Source organism: Canis aureus, chromosome 32 (assembly GCF_053574225.1).
Source record: "Canis aureus isolate CA01 chromosome 32, VMU_Caureus_v.1.0, whole genome shotgun sequence".
Taxonomy (NCBI): domain Eukaryota; kingdom Metazoa; phylum Chordata; class Mammalia; order Carnivora; family Canidae; genus Canis; species Canis aureus.
This window is the reverse complement of record NC_135642.1, coordinates 9767594-9784411: the sequence shown is the minus strand read 5'-3', so window position 1 is coordinate 9784411 and position 16818 is coordinate 9767594. Positions and strand designations below refer to the sequence as shown.

The 16818-nt window shown below is 37.9% G+C and overlaps 1 protein-coding gene across 15 annotated transcripts in view; it reads left to right on the top strand.

The window, feature by feature from the left end:
• The window catches only part of LOC144302962 (uncharacterized), a 776799-nt gene that overhangs the window by 351484 nt on the left and 408497 nt on the right, over positions 1-16818 (top strand). The window lies entirely within an intron of this gene.

Here is a 16818-nt window from a genome sequence, read left to right as displayed (position 1 = left end):
GGAAAATAAAGAAACAAAAGGCCTCCAAGGGGGAGGGGCCCCACGAAGAGCCGGGCTGAGGCCAGGGCGAGTGTCCCCAGGACAGGAAAGCACCCGCCGGGAGAAGCAGGGGCTGCACCAATCTTCCCGGGCAGAAAGGGGCTCGCAGGGAGTTAGAGCAGGACCCCAGGAGGGCGGGGATGCCCTCGGGCTCCCTGGGACACTAACAGGGCACCCACGCCCCAGGGAGAGCACCACACCCCGGCGGCCGAGCTCCCTAAAGGGCTGCAGCACTCGCCCCACGGGGCCCGGGAGCAGCTCGGAGGGGCTCCGGTGGCGGCTCCCCGGAGGGGGCTGTGGGGCGGGAGCCCGAATCCAACAGCGCAGGCCCCAGAGCACAGGGCGCCGGGACACAGCCCAAGATCCAGCCTCCCCAGCCTCCCCACGGGACAGGCAGAGGCCGGGAGGGCCCAGGACAGCGAGGACACTCCTGCCCCGAGCTGAGCAGATCAGCGGCCCCGCCCCGGAGCCTCCAGGCCCTGCAGACGGAGTAGTTCCTGCAGGAGCTGACTCCAGGGCTGCAGAGCTGGCCCCGCCACTGGTGTTGTTCCTCCTGGGGCCTCATGGGGTAAACAACCCCCACTGAGCCCTGCACCAGGTAGGGGGCAGAGTAGCTCCCCCAAATGCTAACACCTGAAAATCAGCACAGCAGGACCCTCGCCCAGAAGACCAGCTAGACGCACAGGGGAAAAACAAATTATTGACCAAGCAGCCCTGGAAAGTTCCAGGGGAAGTGAGGGATTTACAGTATACAGAATCAGAGGATACTCCCCCTTATTTTTTGGTTTTTTTCTGTTTGCTTCCCCCCCCTTTTTCTTTTTTTCTTCTCTTTATTTTTTCTTTTTTTCTCTTTCTTTTATTCTTTTATTCTTTTTTTTCTTTTTCTTTCCTTCTTTCTCTTCTCTCTTTTTCTCCTTTTCCCAATACAACTTGTTTTTGGCCACTCTGCACTGAGCAAAATGACTAGAAGGAAAACCTCACCTCAAAAGAAAGAACCAGAAACAGTCCTCTCTCCCACAGAATTACAAAATCTGGATTACAATTCAATGTCAGAAAGCCAATTCAGAAGCACTATTATACAGCTACTGGTGGCTCTAGAAAAAAGCATAAAGGATTCAAGAGACTTCATGACTGCAGAATTTAGATCCAATCAGGCAGAAATTAAAAATCAATTGAATGAGATGCAATCCAAACTAGAGGTTGTAACGACGAGGGTTAAGGAGGTGGAAGAACGAGTGAGTGACATAGAAGATAAGTTGATGGCAAAGAGGGAAACTGAGGAAAAAAGAGACAAACAATTAAAAGATCATGAAATAGATTAAGGGAAATAAGTGACAGCCTGAGGAAGAAAAATCTACATTTAATTGGGGTTCCCAAGGGCACCGAAAGGGACAGAGTTCCAGAATATGTATTTGAACAAATCATAGCTGAAAACTTTCCTAATCTGGGAAGGGAAACAGGCATTCAGATCTAGCAAATAGAGAGATCCCCCCCTAAAATCAATAAAAACCATTCAACACCTGGATATTTAATAGTGAAACTTGCAAATTCCAAAGATAAAGAGAAGATCCTTAAAGCAGCAAGAGACAAGAAATCCCTAATTTATATGGGGAGGAATATCAGATTAACAGCAGACCTCTCCACAGAGACCTGGCAGGCCAGAAAGGGCTGGCAGGATATATTCAGGGTCCTAAATGACAAGAACATGCAGCCAAGAATACTTTATCTGGCAAGGCTCTCATTCAGAATAGAAGGAGAGATAAAGAGCTTCCAAGACAGGCAGGAACTGAAAGAATATGTGACCTCCAAACCAGCTCTGCAAGAAATTTTAAGGGGGACTCTTAAAAATTCCCCTTTAAGAAGAAGTTCAGTGGAACAATCCACAAAACAGGGACTGAATAGGTATCATGATGACACTAAACTCATATCTTTCAATAGTAACTCTGAACGTGAATGGGCTTAATGACCCCATCAAAAGGCGCAGGGTTTCAGACTGGATAAGAAAGCAGGACCCATCTATTTGCTGTCTATAAGAGACACATTTTAGACATAAGGACACCTACAGCCTGAAAATAAAAAGTTGGAGAACCATTTAACATTCAAATGGTCCTCAAAGGAAAGCAGGGGTAGCCATCCTTATATCAGATAAACCAAAATTTACCCCGAAGACTGTAGTGAGAGATGAAGAGGGACACTATCTCATACTTAAAGGATCTATCCAACAAGAGGACTTAACAATCCTCCATATATATGCCCCGAATGTGGGAGCTGCCAAATATATCAATCAATTAATAACCAAAGTTAAGACATACTTAGATAATACACTTATACTTGGTGACCTCAATCTAGCGCTTTCTATACTCGATAGGTCTTCTAAGCACAACATCTCCAAAGAAACAAGAGCTTTAAGTGATACACTGGACCAGATGGATTTCACAGACATGTATAGAACTTTACGTCCAAACGCAACTGAATATACATTCTTCTCAAGTGTACATGGAACTTTCTCCAGAAAAGACCACATACTGGGTCACAAATCGGGTCTGAACTCATACCAAAAGATTGGGATCGTCCCCTGTGTATTCTCAGACTATAATGCCTTGAAATTAGAACTAAATCACAACAAGAAATTTGGAAGGACTTCAAACACGTGGAGGTTAAGGACCATCCCGCTAAGAGCTGAAAGGGTCAACCAGGAAATTAAGGAAGAATTAAAAAGATTCATGGAAACTAATGAGCATGAAGACACAACCATTCAAAATCTTTGGGATACAGCAAAAGCAGTCCTGAGGGGGAAATACATCGCAATACAAGCATCCATCCAAAAACTAGAAAGAACTCAAATACAAAAGCTAACCTTACACCTAAAGGAGCTAGAGAAAAAACAGCAAATAGATCCTACACCCAGCAGAAAGGAGAGATAATAAAGATTCGAGCAGAACTCAATGAAATCGAGACCAGAAGAACTATGGAACAGATCAACAAAACCAGGAGTTGGTTCTTTGAAAGAATTAACAAGATAGATAAACCATTAGCCAGCCTTGTTAAAAAGAAGAGAGAGAAGACTCAAATTAATAAAATCATGAATGAGAAAGGAGAGATCACTACCAACACCAAGGAAATACAAACGATTTTAAAAACATATTATGAACAGCTATACGTCAATAAATTAGGCAATCTAGAAGAAATGGACGCATTTCTGGAAAACCACAAACTACCAAAACTGGAACAGGAAGAAATAGAAAACCTGAACAGGCCAATAACCAGAGAGGAAATTGAAGCAGTCATCAAAAACCCCCCAAGACACAAAAGTCCAGGGCCAGATGGCTTCCCAGGGGATTTCTATCAAACGTTTAAAGAAGAAACCATACCTATTCTCCTAAAGCTGTTTGGAAAGATAGAAAGAGATGGAGTACTTCCAAATTCGTTCTATGAGGCCAGCATCACCTTAATTCCAAAACCAGACAAAGACCCCACCAGAAAGGAGAATTATAGACCAATATCCCTGATGAACATGGATACAAAAATTCTCAACAAGATACTAGCTAATAGGATACAACAGTACATTAAGAAGATTATTCACCATAACCAAGTAGGATTTATCCCCGGGATGCAAGGCTGGTTCAACACTCGTAAAACAATTATGTGATTCATCATATCAGCAAGAGAAAAACCAAGAACCATATGATCCTCTCATTAAGTGCAGAGAAAGCATTTGACAAAATACAGCATCCATTCCTGATCAAAACTCTTCAGAGAGTAGGGATAGAGGGAACATTCCTCAACATCTTAAAAGCCATCTACAAAAAGCCCACAGCAAATATCATTCTCAATGGGGAAACACTGGGAGCCTTTCCCCTAAGATCAGGAACAAGACAGGGATGTCCACTCTCACCACTGCTACTCAACATAGTACTGGAAATCCTAGCCTCAGCAATCAGGGAACAAAAAGAAATCAAAGGCATTCAAATTGGCAAAGAAGTCAAACCCTCCCCTTCGCCGATGACATGATACTCTACATAGAAAAACCAAAAGCCTCCACCCCAAGATTGCCAGAACTCATACAGCAATTTGGTGGCGTGGCAGGATACAAAATCAATGCCCAGAAATCAGTGGCATTTCTATACACTAACAATGAAGTTGAGGAAAGAGAAATTAAGGAGTCAATCCCATTTACAATTGCACCCAAAAGCATAAGATACCTAGGAATAAAGCTAACCAAAGAGGTAAAGTATCTGTACCCTAAAAACTATAGAACACTTCTGAAAAAAATTGAGGAAGACACAAAGAGATGGAAAAATATTCCATGCTCATGGATTGGCAGAATTAATATTGTGAAAATGTCAATGTTACCCAGGGGAATTTACACGTTTAATGCAATCCCTATCAAAATACCTTTGACTTTCTTCAGAGAATTGGAATAAATTATCTTAAGATTTGTGTGGAATCAGAAAAGAGCCCGATTAGCCAGGGGCATTTTAAAAAAGAAAACCATATCTGGGGGCATCACAATGCCAGATTTCAGGTTGTACTACAAAGCTGTGGTCATCAGGACAGTGTGGTACTGGCACAAAAACAGACACATAAATCAATGGAACCGAATAGAGAACCCAGACGTGGACCCTGAACTTTATGGTCAACTAATATTCGATGAAGGAGGAAAGACTATCCACTGGAAGAAAGACAGTCTCTTCAATAAATGGTGCTGGGAAAATTGGACATCCACATGCAGAAGAATGAAACTAGACCACTCTCTTGCACCATACACAAAGATAAACTCAAAAAGGTTGAAAAATCTAAATGTGAGACAAGATTCCATCAAAATGCTAGAGGAGAACACAGGCAACACCCTTTTTGAACTCAGCCACAGCAACTTCTTGCAAGATACATCCACGAAGACAAAAGAAACAAAAGCAAAAATGAACTATTGGGACTTCATCAAGATAAGAAGCTTTTGCACAGCAAAGGATACAGTCAACAAAACTCAAAGACAACCTACAGAATGGGAGAAGATATTTGCAAATGACATATCAGATAAAGGGCTAGTATCCAAGATCTATAAAGAACTTACTAAACTCAACAGCAAAGAAACAAACAATCCAATCATGAAATGGGCAAAAGACATGAAGAGAAATCTCACAGAGGAAGACATAGACATGGCCAACAAGCACATGAGAAAATGCTCTGCATCACTTGCCATCAGGGAAATACAAATCAAAACCACAATGAGATACCACCTCACACCAGTGAGAATGGGGCAATTTAACAAGGCAGGAAACCACAAATGTTGGAGAGGATGCGGAGAAAAGGGAACCCTCTTACCCTGTTGGTGGGAATGTGAACTGGTGCAGCCACTCTGGAAAACTTGTGGAGGTTTCTTGAAGAGTTAAAAATAGATCTGCCCTACGACCCAGCAATTGCACTGTTGGGGATTTACCCCAAAGATATAGATGCAGTGAAACGGCGGGACACCTGCACCCCGATGTTTCTAGCAGCAATGGCCACAATAGCCAAACTGTGGAAGGAGCCTCGGTGTCCATCGTAAGATGAATGGATAAAGAAGATGTGGTTTATGTATACAATGGAATATTCCTCAGCCATTAGAAACGACAGATACCCATCATTTGCTTCAACGTGGATGGAACTGGAGGTATTATGCTGAGTGAAGTAAGTCAATCAGTGAAGGACAAACATTACATGGTCTCATTCATTTGGGGAATATAAAAAATATTGAAAGGGAATAAAGAAGACAGGAGAAAAAAATAAGTGGGAAATATCAGAAAGGGAGACAGAACATGGAAGACTCCTAACTCTGGGAAACGAACTAGGGGTGGTGAAATGGGAGGTGGGTGGGTGTGGGGGTGACTGGGTGGCGGGCACTGAGGTGGGCACTTGACGGGATGAGCAGTGGTGTTATTTTGTATGTTGACAAATTGAACACCAATAAAAAATAAATTTATTTAAAAAAAGATGGAAATGAGAAACTTTCCCAATTCTCTGGTTTGCTAATACAGGCAAGTTGGTGGCAATCTCTGAGATACATTAGAACTTTAACAGATTAGTAATAGACTAATAATAGCAAAAAGCAATTTTCATTAAATTTACATAGTCTGTTAGGCTTTGTATGATGTGTTTTTTATTTATCTTTTTTGTTCCTCATAATGATGTAATGAAGAAGGTAGTATGTTATACAGTAAAATGTTTTAACTCTAAAGTCAAACCACCTCAGTTTACATCCAGATTCTCCTACTGTCTCACTACTGGCCTGTGGTACCTCCCTCTCTTCCCTGTGCTACTGATTCCCCATCTGTACATACAGTGTCTGCCTTACAAGATTGTTATGAAGATTAATGTAGCAATCACGCAGAGCATCATGCAGGTATCAAATACCTACCTATTATCTTACTTCATGCTTACTCAATATAATGCTTAGTACTGAAAAAAGTTAAGGTCAGAGAGTTTACATGATTTTAAAAAGTTAAAATAAATAGTGTGAAGCTAACATATGGTTTAGATTGTGGTCTTCTGATTCCAAATGGTATGATATTGCCATCTAGCTATCTTGTTATCTGGGAATCTCCACATGAATCCTGTGTAATGTCAAAATGTATGCCATATGTTGATTGCCTTAATCCTTGTTTGAGAAGCCAGTTCTGTACCCTAATGAGGCACAGAGAATCAAGAGTGAGCAGTAGGCCAGGTCTGGTCCATTGGCTTGTTGCACAAGTTAAGGGCTTAGAAAATGTGTGCCAGATGAATGAATAGATTGGGAATTTGTCATTAGATTTGTAGGGTAAAATTTCTGTTGCCATATGCTATGTCTTTCTCCATAAGAAAAGGCAATTCAAGATGTAGTTACTTCTCATTTGGCTTATGTGGATGTAGCATGAAAGAGCCTCAGAAGTCATTAACTCAGTTTGGTACACTATAATAATACTGTGACAGTACTTTTTGTGGCAGTACTTTTGTTTGCTAAGGTGGTTATTTTAGGGGGAAAAGATTTTGAATGGAAGATGAGGTAAAATAATTGACTTTACTTGAGTTGAGGACCACTAACCTTTTAGAGAAAAGGTTTTCTGGAAATTTATCACTGTGTCTTAAAAACTCCCACTGAGGGGCAGCCTGGGTGGCTCAGCAGTTCAGCGCCGCCTTCAGCCCAGGGCGTGATCCTGGAGACCCCAGGATCAAGTCCCACATCGGGCTCCCTGCATGGAGCCTGCTTCTCCCTCTGCCTGTCTCTCTGCCTCTCTCCCTCTGTGTCTCTCATGAATAAATAAATAAAATAAAAAAAAAAACCTCCTACTGAGGAAAAAGCACAAATCCAATCTTTGTTTATAATCCTTTAAATATGAAATGGATTATCCTCATCTGTCTTTCCAGCTTTTTATTTCCAAATTTAAAATTTTTTTTGGACTTATCTAATGTAGTATGTTTCATGTCTGGGGTTTATCCTTTAAGCCACATTAAGAATTTTGTTTGGTTCTACCCCAAACAGCGAATGACTCCTGATGGGGGAATTATGAAAAAGGCAAAGTTCTGAGAAGTGAGAGATGAAGGAGATTACAAAATGGTTACTGTGGAGCAAATTTGGGAGGTACTCACAAATTCTCGATGGGCTGAACCAAATTTACCTCAGTACCACAGACTATTATGTTTTTGGACCCAGGAAATAGAACTCAAATACACACAAGTGTTAACATCAGAAAGATACTGAGCGACCGAACTGTTGGGGTGGATGCTAGGAAAAAGGGGTTTAGCGAGAAATGTGGCAGTGGGGAAAGAAAAAAAAGGATTTGAGAAATTTTTAGAATTTGAAACAGGATTTTGACTGAATTTGAGACTATAGAGCAAGAACAATGGATGACTCCCTGGTTTTTCTTTCAGGAAGGTAGATGATTGGAAACATTAAGGTAAATGCATTATTTTTGGACATGTTATATATAAGAAAATTACAGAACGATTATTAACTTGGTATTTGTAATGTGCAAGATGCCGGGCTACAGTCTGTGAGAGTTTGGGAAAGACAAAGAATATTAATCCTTACTTTAAAGAATCTTTACTTTATTAAGGGAGAAAAGACGTTAACTCCAAATATCTATAATGTGTACTAAATTATTCTAACAGCTGTTACAAGAGAGAGCAAGTCAAGTCCAGAGATTTCTATGATCCATAAAATGATTATAATGTCTCTATGCATTTAGTTAAGTTTCATCTGACATTTTATTTGTAACCTAATTATCAGTGATGAAAATTTTGTTGAGCTGAGACTATAATACTGATAACCTTAGGTAATTGTTAATAAATATATACCAATCTATGACACAAAAGTACAATAATATGTACTTTTGTACATATAACAAAATATATAGAGTATATATATTTCTCTCTATATATTCTGAATGTAGAAAAATGTACTCTTCTTGGAACAGAATCTCTACCCTATTTTGTAAACTTCAGCCTTCTCCTTGCCTTTATTGTAATTGAATCTTACTCTATTTACTGAAGCCACAGTAGTAAATAAGATGTATTTTAGCTATTTAAAGTTGAGTATTACCATCTAATATGCTAATAAAAATTATCTTTTTTATTAGGCACTTAATATATTATTTTTATGCATTAAAAATTTTCCAAAATATTTCTAGAGATTGATAATAATCATTTATATATAAAAATCATAAATTTCATATACTGATTTTTACTTTCAGTAGCCCAATAATTTAAATTATTTTCATTGGGCCAAGTATGTTTAGTAGTACACTAAACCACATTTCTTGATTTGTTACATTAGAAAATTTATATTTCATATTACTAATCCATTTTAATGGATATATAATTTCTATGGGCTTTTCTTTCTTAGTAAAGCCATACCTTCTATGTAACCCATTTAAAAATATTTGTATAGCTTAGAGTTGAAAGCTGCTTAAATTTGTTTTTATATTTCAAGCTTGCTATATAAATGTATGTGATACTAATTTTGAAAGAAGAACAAAGCCCCTGTGAATTATATTGTAGATGTTAATGACATTGTTAAAATAATGACAGATTGCTTTAATGGTGGAAACGCACTTAATTGGAGAAAGCCTAACAAAACATGCTATTTTGTATTACTTAAAAGAGTTAGTCAAGAGCCATCACCCACTTACAGTCATGTCTTAACCCAAATCAAAAAGCATATGCAGCATCAAAACTGATTACAAAAAAAAAAACTCCAAGAAGCATGTATTCATGTGCTGTACATTCATTCAGACACCATTAAATAGTGTTTGTTAACCTTTAATTCAGATGTCTGCAATAAGATAACATAATGTAAAACACAAGTCAATGGAGGGTTGTAAAACTGTTTCTTGGCTACAGTTTTTATTAGTCTGCTATCCAATGCAGTTGCCCCTGAGGCAAGGCTTGTATGTAAGTACTGTACCAATATATTATAATACAAATTTAACCTATTAAATATGTGACAAGTATTATGTTTATTGCTAGGATCTATGAAAATATACATGTTGTTGATAAATATCACTATATCCTACTCTGTATCATGGACTTGCCCTTGCAGTTCAGAGGACCCATGGGGACTCTTGTCTGCACCCTCCAACTTATGTTGTTATGAAACCCAGAGTGGTTTAGCTACCTAGGGGGATTTTTCGTTTAAGTTTTATGTTAGAGATTGTATTTTTAAAGGCTATGTATATAAATGTAGATATATATTTTGCTTAGATAAAAGGGAAGAATATCCTACTAAAATACGTAGGCTATGGAGAATTTTAATTATGTTCCATTCACATTCACATTCCATTTTTGTATGTTCTAATTTTTCTACAAGGAACCTGAATTCTTGCATAGCACAACAATTTTGAATGAAGCTGGTTATTGTTGCATAGAAAAATGTGGCAGTGAAGCCAGTACTAATCCCTTATTTATACCCCCGAACTATCCCCTTACAATAGGAAACCTCAATATTACTCTAGGGAGGAGCTTTCATTGAAGTTTAACATTCATTTGACCACCAGAGAAGCCAAGCATGTCATTTGCTCAACGTTTATGGAAATTACATTTTCGTGTTTCTACAAATACAAGAGTTTAGAATGAGGACAGCCTCGTGAGTAGTAGCCGTCAAAGATATCCACACTGCCCCATCAACAACGTGGGTGGATCGGACCAGTGCTGAAACTTTGGGTAGAGTCAGAAAATGGAGCTCACTTGTTTTCTGTTAGACTCGTATCTTTTCTGGCTAAGAGTTGATAGCATTAAGCATATTTTGTGTGTGTTTGTGTTTTTGAAAAGTTTACCTGGATTGAGAGTAAAGTAGAATAGTTAGGAGACTGAAATACAGGCTTCTCACTAAATGACCCACTAACATACAACTACAAATCAGTTTTTCTTTGTGATTGACATAGCTTTTAAATCCATTTAGGTAAGGGACAAAGAATCTTGGGTGAATTTCCTCATATGTCCTTTCTGTCTTTGCATTCGTAATTGTACACACTCACATGCACATACTCAAATACACATTCAGATTTAAAATTTCAAATCCTCATGAACAAGATCTAATTTACATGTGCTTATGGCTCACAAAAAATAAAGTGTCTGGTTCATTGGTACTTTTTCATTTCTTGCTGGTTTCTAGAAGTCATGATTGAGCCTGAGTCTTTAAGCTATCTTTCTTCACAGGTGAGCCCAGTGTATTTCTTCAAAGATGATAACAGGTTCAATGCACTACAACTTTGCTTTGCTGCTTGATGATTTTAACTTTCATTATTAAAAAGAATACAGATTCCCTGTTTTTTTTCTCATGGGATAACACGTAAAACATGTGTAATTATGTACTCATTTTACTTAGGTAAGTATGTACAGGTTTCAAATAAGAGGCCATTATGGACACCCTCGAGCTCATTGTCTTTTCCAAAGTTTACAACTTCTTTTTATTTAGATGTTAAGTTTTTAGGTCATATTTGTAACCCATAAGTGTCTAGGACTGATTCTAGAATAAGTCAAATAATATTAAAATAGTTAAGCAAACTCAATTTACACTTAAATCTATTATTAACCCCCTGAAGAGTTTCCAATCTCTTATAATTAATTCTATGAGATTTTTTACATTATTTATTCTGGTAAACAGAGTCATTTCTTCCAATTAAATTGTCTCATAACACTTTGACTGCTTTATTAGTATAGTGGTCAAGTTACTGTGTCTTTAATTAAGAACCACTACAATTTGGACTGCTTTAGTTATTGCTAAAGGTGAGTAGTTTGTTAATAGAATTGGAAGTAAAGTTTCTTCCTCTTCTAAAAAAAAAAATTCCCTCCCCTGATATTGCATTCTAACTAACTCTGCCTAAATGCTTGGAAATTTTGAGCCTGTTCAAGTGTCTTGCTCACTGAAATCATTTTATCCTAGTCACATTCTCTTCTGACTCTCAAACCACTGGACAGTATCTTTTCCTGAACCATCACATAAATAGCCTGTTGGAAGATTAGAAAAAGGTGAATTTTGTATTAGTTTTTTCCTGCTGTATAACAAATAATCACAAATTTAGCAGGTTAGGAAAACATGCTTTTATTATCTTACTGTGTCTGTATGTCAGGAGTCTCATGGGTTGCAATCAAGGGTTCAACCAGGGTCAGACACTTGCTAGAGATCAGGGGTCTCTTTTAGGTGCACATTTTTGACAGAATTCTGTTCTTTGTAGTTACAGGATTAAGGTTTCCTTTTCTTTCTTTCTTTCTTTCTTTCTTTCTTTCTTTCTTTCTTTCTTTCTTTCTTTCTTTCTTTCTTTCTTTCTTTCTTTCTTTCTTTCTTTCTTTCTTTCTTTCTTTCTTTCTTTCTTCTTCTTCTTCTTCTTCTTCTTCTTCTTCTTCTTCTTCTTTCTTTCTTTCTTTCTTTCTTTCTTTCTTTCTTTCTTTCTTTCTTTCTTTCTTTCTTTCTTCTTTTTTTTTTTTCTTTGCTGGCTACAATGAGGAGCCACTCTTAGGTCATAGAGGTCACTCCAAGTTGTCATGTGACCCTTCCACACATCTCTCACAATATGGAAGCTACTTTTCAAGGCCAGTAGTGTAATTTTTCTAACCTCAGAGAGTCCTAAACTTGCTTTTTAAAGTTTAATCACCTGATTAAGCCAGGCCCACCCAGATAATTTCACTTTTGATTAATTTAGTCAACTGATCTTGTCCTTTTATTATGACTGTAAGGTCCCTTCACCCTTGCCATCTAAGAAAACTGAATTGTGGACATAACATGGTGTGGAAATCCTAGAGCCATCTTAAAATTCTGCATCCTAAAATTTTGTATTTAAGATAGTTTAGTAAACTGTACATTGATGGGAGAGGTTAAAACCAATATAAACCAAGGCATTGTTTTCTGTCCTGAGACATTATATTGGATTGTCCAACCTGTTTTTCTTTCTTTGATAAGGACATACAGGAAGGGCTGATTTCAAGTCTCTTTTTTCAATGTGAAGTATAATTGAAATGCTGATGTTTCCTACCAGCATTGCATCTCAGAGTTTGCCTTTGTTAATCATAATCCATATTTATAATAAAAAATAATAGCTACAACATATTGGACATCTATGATATATTAGGCATTTAATACTTTTTAATCCTAGATTTTTTTAACTTTACAAATTTATCATTATTACTCTTCTATAGGTGAGAAAACAAACCAAAGATCAAAAAGTCTACATTTTTTTCTAAGCATCACCAAGATTGTAGGGATAGAGGATGTGAGGGTTGATTTTATTTGTCAACTTGACTGGACCAAGGAATGCCCCAATAGCTCATAAAACTATTTCTGGGTGTGAGGTGTTCCTGGAAGAGATAAACATTTGAATGAAGAAGGTCCATCCTCCTCAGTATGGGCTGGCATCATTCAATCCACTGGGGACCTGAATAGAAAAAAGGATGTGAGGTGTTCCTGGAAGAGATTAGCATTTGAGTGAAGAAGGTCCATCCTCCCCAGTATGGGCTGGCATCATTCAATCCACTGGGGACCTGAATAGAAAAAAGGGCAAAAGAAAGGGCAAAATCTGTCTCTCTTATTCAGCTGGGACATATTTTGCTGCCCTTAGATATTGGAGCTCCCAGTTCTCAGACCTCCAGACTTTGAAACATACACCATCACCACCCACTCCTTGGTTCTCAGGCTTTTGGACCCAGACTGAATTAAAGCACTGGCTTTCCTAGTTTTTAGCATGCAGATGGCAGATTGTGGGACTTAGCCTCAATAATCATATGAGCCAATCCTCATAACAAATCTCCTTTTATGTATATCTATATATCCTATTGGTTCTGTTTCTCTGGAGAATCACTAAGAGGACTTACGTGAATTAGGTCTAATCTAAAGTTTGTGGTTTTTTGCCTTTTATTTACTGTATTGAAAAACCACATGGATTAGGTAAAGTTGACGTAGCCTATATGAAAGTCTACTGAGCCCTGAATGACTAATGTATAGTCAAATCTCACTCAGAGCAATTTCTTTACAGCCTTGGGATTTGGTATTAAAAGAATTTAAATCTATAACCAGTAAGAAAGCCTGATGCTAAATAGATGTGTGTGTTTCATTGCACCATTGATGTGGTAATAGATTATACTATTTCCAGAGATGTGGTGGAAGATTGATGGGAAAAGGGTTAAAATACCTGTGTGCTTTATTGCAGTTTAATGTGATTTTCTCCATTGTTCCATGTGAACATAAAAAGCTCTAAATACTTCTAGAATATTCCCTAGGGTCAATCACTTTGTTAATGCACAGTGAAGTTTGAGAATGTCTTCTTCCTAAAGAAAGCTAAGTTTACTAGGATATGTGAGTTACAGCACCCCCCCTCTCTTTTATCTATGTATTTATCTTATAAGAGGTACAGTTAGGTGTCTTAGACATTGCTCACTTTAGGGAAAAAAGCTTCCTTGTGAAAATCACCTTTTGTAAAAACCAGCTCTCCCAGAAGATTAGCATACATTCCTGGTTAAGAATTACTGAATATAATCCATGCAATGTTGCGTGGAAGATTCAAGGGCAGCATACCCATGGGTACATAAAGAGAGTTGTTACCAGAACTAGAAAGTGAACACTCTTTAGGTCTTTTGTGGTAGTTTGCAGATTCGAGAAAATCAGCAAGGACCTGGAGTCAGTCCCTAAGGTACTAGGACTAGTAAAGGATCTTCAGCTTTTCAACATATGAATTTAAAGAGTTAATAATTTGGGCTACCTTGGTGGCTCTGTTGGTTAAGCATCTAACTTCAGCTCAGGTCGATACCAGGGGTTCTGGGATGGAGCCCTGCATCAGCATCAGGATCCTCACTGAGCGGCGAGTCTGCTTGTCCCTCTCCTTCTGCCCCTTCCCCTGTTCATGCTCTCTCTCTCAAATAAATAAATGTTTTTTAAAAAGGGCCAAGAATTATGAGTTGATGAAAAATATTGATGTACAAATCTTTGTTAATACTTTGACTCACTGTCAAACACCAGTGAAAATGTATGGCAGGTACCCCCTTATTTATTATTTCCTTCCTTTGGGATTCTTCCCTTAGTTACCTCTTCCTTAAATCATCCTGGCTTTTAGAGAAGGCATTGCATAATACAGAGAAACAGAAATTTGGTAAGGAGCTAATTCGTCAAGACTCAGTGGAACATGAAGTCCAGGATGGATGTGCCATTTATTATTTACACCAGATGGATGCTTTGACCTAACTATATCCTACCAAGAAAATGTTGCCTCTGGCTTGTAAAATCAGCCCATGAAAGTGTAACTATTGTTAAGATTGCCTAAAACAAGCTACTAAATATAATACTCTATTGGGAACACTTAACAACACTACCACAAATGGAAGTGTTGCCTAATTTTTGGAAGAATATACTTTTGGTGACATTGTGACCCTAAAAGATGATGTAATTATTTGGCTGACTTCATAGCATGATCCAGAGAAAAAGGTGTCAGCCATAAAGCATTCTGCATTCTGCCACCTTGTTCTAGAGCTTTTTATTATTAATTGTTCTTTCGTTACCAATTTTTCATTCTTGTAGATTTGACCTCTTCTGTTTGACTGGAATCATCTCAACATTTAAATATGAAAAATAATTTCTATATTAAAAAAGGAATTTAAATCTTCCTTAACCCACCATAACCCTTCAGCAAGTCTAATTTTAGTTCCTCTTTTGCAAGCAGTTGTCTACCTACTGCTCATTTCTCACCCTTCCAAGCCTGACTTTCTCCACCATTACTCCACTGAAATTTCTCCCATCAATGTTGCCATTGACTTCTCTGTTGCTAATCCCAGTGTTCAGAACTCATCTTCCTTGACTTAGCAGTATTGGGTATCTCTCCACCACTGTTTTCTTCCTTGAAAAATTCCCTTCTGTGACATCATATCCTCCTCATTTTCCTTCCATCCCTCTGGTTGTTTTTTATTTTCCGCTGCAGCTTCTTTCTCCTCTTCCTGGACATTAAGTGATAGAGTTTCTTAGAACATAGTCCTAAACTCTATTTACATGCATCTCCACTTGACATCTGAAAGTAACTTTAAGTATTTATTGAATGTTTAATATATATTAGGCATAATGCTCAAAAATTAAAAAAAAAAGCAGCCCCTGACATTTAGGAACTAGACGGACACTTCTAGCTAAACCATGCTATTCTTCTGTTGTATATATTATCTTGCTAACATCATACAAGGTCACTCTAAGACTGTGAGACAAAGCGAGATTACTTCATAACTTTTATCTAAGCACAGTCAAGATCACTGTCCAAAATAGCAAACATTTCTCTCTCCTGGCTAATATGAGTGGCTTCTTTACCAATTGTAGCCTTAAGCTTTGCTCTAGTTGGTCTTCTTAAAGATACAACTTATTGAAACACCCAATCAGAGAATTGCCTTCATTTTATGACAGCATCTAATTGACAGCAAAACCTTGCTTGCTTGGATTTTCCCCAAATCACACAACCAAACCCCAAATCTTACAGGCTTTCTAAGGCATCTTACAGAAATACCCACAGTTCCCCATTGTTACTTGTTCTATTTTTCTGTAATGAGTAGCTAATCCTGCTTTTTCAACTACAACTAGGTTCCTAATAATCTTTGACTGAAGAGAATTGATGACGGTAAGCATTTTAAGTGGGATATTTAATAGTTGTAACAATTCTACAAATTGTAATTACTGTTATCATTATCTTTTTTAGTATACATGTAAGCAAACTGAGGCTTAAGGATTTTTTTTTTAATTTATCCAAGATCACATTTTTAGGTTGTAGTAGAGAATTTGAAGTCAAGATATTTAAATCTAGAGCTAGAGCTCCTAAGACATATGCTGAACTTCCTCAAGAAATAATACTCAGGGATCCCTGGGTGGCGCAGCGGTTTGGCGCCTGCCTTTGGCCCAGGGCGCGATCCTGAAGACCCGGGATCGAGTCCCACATTCGGGCTCCCTGCATGGAGCCTGCTTCTCCCTCTGCCTATGTCTCTGCCTCTCTCTCTCTCTCTCTGTGACTATCATAAATAAATAAAAAAAATTAAAAAAGAAGAAGAAAGGGGGTAAAGTCTACAGAGCTAAAATGTTAAAAAGAAAAAAAAAAGAAATAATACTCAAATATATATTGAATAGTTTGAGTATATGAATTAACTGACCTTATTACCACTTCTATCTTATATCCCTTAACTCTAAAATATAGAATTACTAGCTCCTTTATGTCTCAGTGCTGTCATTTGTCTTTCCTTCTCTTTATGGATTACCCTAAAATACTATCCCCCTTTCGTCTGACCTATATATGCAAACACCTACTCACCTTTCATAGC